Source organism: Elephantulus edwardii, unplaced genomic scaffold, assembly GCF_000299155.1.
Source record: "Elephantulus edwardii isolate Elephantulus edwardi_28Jun2011 unplaced genomic scaffold, EleEdw1.0 scaffold00184, whole genome shotgun sequence".
Classification (NCBI taxonomy): domain Eukaryota; kingdom Metazoa; phylum Chordata; class Mammalia; order Macroscelidea; family Macroscelididae; genus Elephantulus; species Elephantulus edwardii.
In genome coordinates, this window is record NW_006399934.1 from 4,367,543 (window position 1) to 4,373,924 (window position 6,382).

At 39.3% G+C, this 6,382-nt stretch overlaps 1 pseudogene; it reads left to right on the forward strand.

The window, feature by feature from the left end:
• Window positions 1-663: 663 nt before the first annotated feature.
• On the forward strand, window positions 664-889 carry LOC102843998 (annotated as a pseudogene).
• The last annotated feature ends 5,493 nt before the right edge of the window (window positions 890-6,382 follow it).

The window sequence follows — 6,382 nt, forward strand, 5'->3', positions numbered from 1 at the left end:
TGAGCCATGAAAACACCATAGTCCTTGGAAAGGGACATCATGTTTGGAAAGATGGAGGGTCAGCAAAAGAGAAGAAGACCCCAATGAATTGGTTTGATGTGGTGATGTCAGCAATATGCTCTAGTATGACACATGATAGGGCAGAGTTCAGGTTGGCTGTTCATAGGGTCATTGTGTGCTATACTCAGCTCGATGGCACCCACCACCACCACCACCATGACATCTGGGTTACTGAGGAGTCCAGCAACAAATTGGACGTTTAATATATAGAGACCCACAGAACAGTCTTTTCAATGCCTATACTGAAATGTGCAGAGCAAGCAAAGGACCATATGCTGAGCAAGAAATTTATTTTGAAAAATTTTGATCAGAATATAAAGAAATCTGTATCTTTAGCACCACTTATGGAGAGAGATCAAGAATATAGATTTCTGGCAGAGGGAAGCTCTCAGCAGTCCACCAGGAGACAAAGCGTCAGTGCTCAGCCGCTGGGGGAGACAACGGCGAGATGAAGAAACAGCCACCCAGAGAGGAGAAGTAACTCAATCAGAATTTTTAGAAGAAGCTAGGATCCCAGACCTGGACCTTCCTACACAAATGACAAAATCGAGACCCAAGGATCACACCAAGCGTCAGCTTTTCTGCACCCGGAAGGAGACAACCATGGCTATCAGGCAGGTGAAGAAACATGTCTCTTGGAACTACTATCAATATCGGATCACTAGTTGCTGTTCTGTCCTGGATCCCTGGAGTGATCTATCTTCAATACTATCTTACTATTTTTGCTATGTTTGTGTACACTGCCCACATCTTTATTCCAATCCATATTTTCCTGGCTCGGGAATTCTTCTCAAATATATGTGGATTACACAGTCCAATTTGCAGTTGACCTGGAAATTTCTAGTTCATATGCTTTGCATATTTACATGTGGCTTACAATTTATTGATTTGGGTTAACGCTGTGTCTTCCTTCACTATCTACTCCCAAAGCTCTCTTCTCTACACACCCTTGTAGCCAGTCTAGAGTATTTTTCCCTTCCATGCCACATTCTCTTAACTCACATTCATGATTAACTCACATTCTCTTAACTCACATTCATGATCTCAGAGTTTTTGTTTTGTTTGTTTCTTTACTCACATTCATGATTAACTCACATTCTCTTAACTCACATTCATGATTTCAGAGTTTTTGTTTTGTTTGTTTCTTTTAAAACAAAGATAATCCCGTATTAAAACGTTTCTGAAAATGGACTTATGAGATATTGAAAAGAATTGCATTTAAAATGCTCCCTTGATACCTATTCTATATTAAAGGATATATATTTTCAAAATCTCCATAGGCTACTGTCAGAAGTACCTTATTCTTGTTTACAATGTCTTTTTTTTAAAATTTATTTTTATTTCATTATTTTTTGTGTGTACCGTCAAATCAGATTTGACTGGTACAGGAGGAGATTGTTCCTCCTTCTCCAGCAGAGCATCTGGTGGATTTGAACCGTGCACCTCTGAGACTGTAGTACAATGTCTTTTAAAAAATGTGAATAAATTATGTAAACTTAAAAAAAAGGAATATAGATTTCCATTGAATTTGTTTATTCCTTACAACTTAAATACTGGCTTTTAAATTTTCAACTTAAATTTATATTTTTTCTATAGTTAATGTTCATTTAAATACACTAATATATTTATCCCTTCTTTTTGGGATTCCTTCTTTTATCTCAGATATAGCATGTCATTGTTGTTAATGTGCTGTTGAGACACTTGCAACTCATAGTGACCCTGTGCATAATAGATAGCTCTGAACCCTGTCCTCTTCTGAGCCAATCTCACCTTCTTCGATACACTTGCCCCCATAACCTGTTATTGTGTCAATCCATCTCATCCAAGGCCTTCCAGTTCTGTTTTGTCCCTCCACTCTCCCAAGCATGATATCCTCCACCAAGACTTATCCCTTCTGGCAACATGCCCAAAGTTGGCAATCCTTGCCCCTACTGAGCAACTTGGTTTTATCTTCTGTAGGACAGGCCTATTTGTTCTGTTGGCAGCCCATGGGATGTCCAATACTCTTCTCCAGCACCACAATTCAAAGGCATCAATTCTTCTTTTGTCATTCTTAGTCATTTCTAGCTTTCTGATGCATAGCAAGTAATTGCAAAGAACATGGACTGGATCAGGCACACCTTAGTCTCTAGACTGACTTTGTTGCTGTTTAGCACTCTAGAGAAGTCCTTGACAGATTTACCTAATGCCATTTGTCTTTTGATTTCTGGACTGCTGGAGCCAAGAGTGTTGATTGTGGAACTGAGCAAGCTAAAATTGTTAATAATCTCAATCTCTTTTTCTTCTATTATGATGCTGCCAATTGGCTCAGTGGTGAGAATTTATTGGTTGGGTTTTTTTTCTTTTTAATGTTGAGCTTCAATTCACATTGGAGACTGCAGTCCTTGACCTTCTTCAGCAAAATCTTCCAGTCCTCCTCAGTTTAGGTTGTGTCAGTTTCACAATGCAGCTTTTTGATGAGTTTTTTCTCCCAATCCTGATGCCACATTCCTCCTCATAAAGTCCAGCCTCCCAAATAATCTTTTACACAAATAGATTGAAAATCAAAAGAAAATTGCACAGGTGAATTCGGCTGTCAAGGATTTTGAAGCTCTGCTTCACATACTTTGGACACATGGACAAGAGAAATCAGTCCTTGGAGAAGGACATCATGCTTGGAAGGATAGAGGGTCAGTGCAGAAGAGGAAGAGCCTGTATGAGATGGATTGACATGGTAACTGGGCGCAATGGGGTTAGGTGTGTTGGAGTCAGTGGGACTGGCTCAGGATAGGGCAGATTTGAGAGCTGTTGTACATAGCGTCACTATGGGTCGTGGGCAACTTGGTGGCACATAGCAATGTCAATAACAAAATGCTTGAGCAGGCAACTAAAGCTCTGAGATGGCTGAATGTTGTTGGTAGGTGCCATTGAGATGGTCATGACTCATAGCAATGCTATAAACAACAGATGTGAACCTTGCCTTATCTTGTCCCATCCTCATCTCTGACACACTCAAGCCCGTTGTTAAAATCGTTATGTCAGTCTCGTTGGGGGTCTTTCTCTGACTCTTCACATTTCACAGCATGATGCCTTTTTCCAAGGATTGGCCCTCTTCTTCATGTGAGACGTTTTATCATCCTTGTCCCTAAAGAGCATCTTGGTTGCACTTCCTCCATGACAAATGTGTTTATTCTTGGAAGTCTATGGGATATTCAATACCTTTATCTAACACCACAATCCAAACACTTCTATTCTTTTTCTGTCATTCTTCATAGTGCAACTTTCAGAAGCATAAAAAGCAATTGAAAATACCATGACTTGGATCAGGCACACCTTAGTCTTTTAACTGATATCCTTGGTCTTTAGCACTTTGGAAAGGTCCTTGAGAGCAGATTTCCCTAATGCAATATATCTTTTGATTTCTTGTTTGGTTCACATCTGTTCTTCTTAGGGTCACTATGAGTTATGGTCGAGTTGATGGCACCTAATAATGGCTGATTTTGGATCCAAGGAAAATGAAATTGTTGACTGTAAGGTCACCGACTGGAAGCAGGAGCGGCATCCACTTCCGAAATGGCTTGCCTCCGGAAACTCTATGTACCAACAGTTCTCAGGCTGTTCGTTCATAAGGTCGCTATGAGTTGTCTACGATTCGACATTAAACAACAACAACAAGGTCACCGAGGAAGGACAGAACCCAGTGCAGGCCACGAAAGACAATTTATTGAAGAGAAACTGCCCAGCTGGCTCTCAAGGCTGTTTATTTGAGGCAGCAGAGTCTGTAGGTGTGGTGGTGGAGGGTAATGGTTGGTAATGTGAGGAGTTTATGTGTGACTGGCAAAAGCTCTCACCTGCTCCTGTAGAAAACTCAAGCAGAAGACCAGCCCCTACTAAGAGTTAGAGGGGGATTTTGTACTTTCTTACAAGGGACTTGGGGAAGGGGATGCTTACAGATGCTACCTTAAAGAAAGGGAAGTGGGCTGGGGTCTCAGATAAACTATTTCTGGGTAAAGAGGGATAGGGTAGTTTCACAGAGAGAAAAAGCACAGCTGCTGTTTCCTGTGATTGGATTCTTTTAGTAGCCATTAGGGGAGAGGAAGGAAAGAGCTCTGCAGTTCTAATACTGACAACTTCAAATTTCCCCCCTCATCTGTCATGATGTTGCGAATGGTGAGGATTTTTGTTTTCTTGATGTTGAGCTGTAACCTGTATTGAATGCTGTAATCTTTTCAGTAATTGCTTCTAGTCTTCACTTTCTGTAAATAAGGTGTGTGGTCTGCATGATGCAGGTTGTTAATGAGTCTTCCTCCAATCCTGATGTCGTATTCTTCATATAGTCCAGCTGCTTGAATTATTTGCTTAGCATACAGATTGAATAGGAATGGAAAATGGTTACAAACCTGATGTACACCTTTCCTTACTTATTTTAAACCATGAAGTGTTCCCTTGTTCTGTTTGTATAACAGCCTTTTGGTCTGGGCATGGATTTCCTGTGAGTACAGTTAAGGGTTCTGGGATTCCCATTTTGTTCAGTGTTATGATATGTAATTTGTTATGATCCACACAGTTGTCTTCGTGTAGTCAATAAAACACAGTAAATATGTATTAAAAAAACCCCTAATCTGTACCTTCATTCTTAATCCCTTGGCTTGTTGGTTGAAATCCTTCCATGTCATCATAATGTACGATGTGCTTCTTCCTGCCTTTAGGATTTTCACAGAGTAAATCAACAAATACTAGTTTTGTTCTGTCTGCCCTGGTTCACCCTTCTAGGAAGACTTCTACCCCTGCCCCTAACACTCATACACTTTATTCCTTTATTCTGCATTTCCTCGGTCCTTTTTGTGTGCCTAGCTCACTTGTGTAACAGCTTCTTATCTTGGAAGTATGTTTCTGATGTTCTGATCTTCAATGGATACTTTGAGAGTTGTGATTGAATAAATTTATGTTGCATTTCCCCTTACTGTATAGATAACTGTCTGTATTGAAATGATACACTTGGAATAAGAGATGTTAGTTCTAAGGATGTGAATCATTTATTCAATAAAATAGATTTTATTAAAATGTGTTATTCTTGGCCACTTCATTTAATTCTCCTCTTTGTATTTCTACCAAAACCTGCCTGGAAGGGATTTTACTTCACACAAACACTGTGTCAAAGCTTCAGACCAAAGGGAATTGAGGAAAGAAGAGGGATTTCTCTTAGTGGTAGAAAGAGCACAGAAGTGGTCATAAAAAGAGGTTTAAAAAATGAAAGTAAGGTTAGCATTCCTTATGGGACTGAGATTAGGATTATTAAACATAAAGAAGATGTTTACATTAAGATTAGGATACAGTTTAATAAAGAGATCAAAGAGACAATAAGATTAACAAATGAGTGACTAGGATTAAGATTATGGCTAGAATAGCATTAATATCACAGCTGTGTGATGTAAAGGTAAATACTGACTCAGAGTAATTTTATATTGCCACTAGAATTAAAACTAGGATTTTCTCCTTTTGTTTTTATTTTATCAGCATGAGAACTTGGTATAGCTCCAATCTCTGGAAAACCTGAGAAAAAACATCTGGTATTAGGACTTTAAGGACCCTTTATACATACTTTGAGGAGTAAGACTCAGTCTCAGTCATTCACTTACTCATTTCTAGAACTAGTTACTAATTTTCTGCAAAATCCTACTTTGCCTTCTGAGCCTCTGGCATCTGCTGGAAGAAATATACCAGAAACACACACCATAAGCTGTATCAAAACTTCTAAGAGGGTTGGTGTTTCTTACTGGATCCTCTAAGCATCTGATAAACTCCTATTTAGGGTAACAAAAACTCCTGAAGCTGAGGGATTTAGAGAGATGCATTTCCAAGTTGGGAGGATTTCTTCAAAGTTTGTTGAGAAATCAAGACTCTTCATTTGAGTGCGGTGACACTATTTGTACCAAAAGTCACAGTTAAAAAAATAGACTGTCAGGTCCTTCTGTGTTCATTTCTTGGCTCTGACATTTCCAAATAACTACTGAAATTCTTCTTCCTAATCTATGGTAATCTGGGAGCTCCACTTTAGTACAGCAATTGACAGGCAAGTGATGTACACATAAGAGCAGACATATCTAAGCTATAAAAGGCAGGAACATCTTAAATCATTCCCCCAGTACAAGAAACTTAAAGTAAGAGTTGTTTTTCTAAAAGCAAACCTAATGACAAGCACACATAGAGATACTGTGGCATAAGCAGCTGAAGCCACTTGGGTCAAACAGTGAAGGCCCAAAAGGCCTGGCTGAACAAAAATGTTCCAGGAAGTAGCATATGATCAAGAATCAATAACAATATAGGAAGAAGTTCAAGTTGC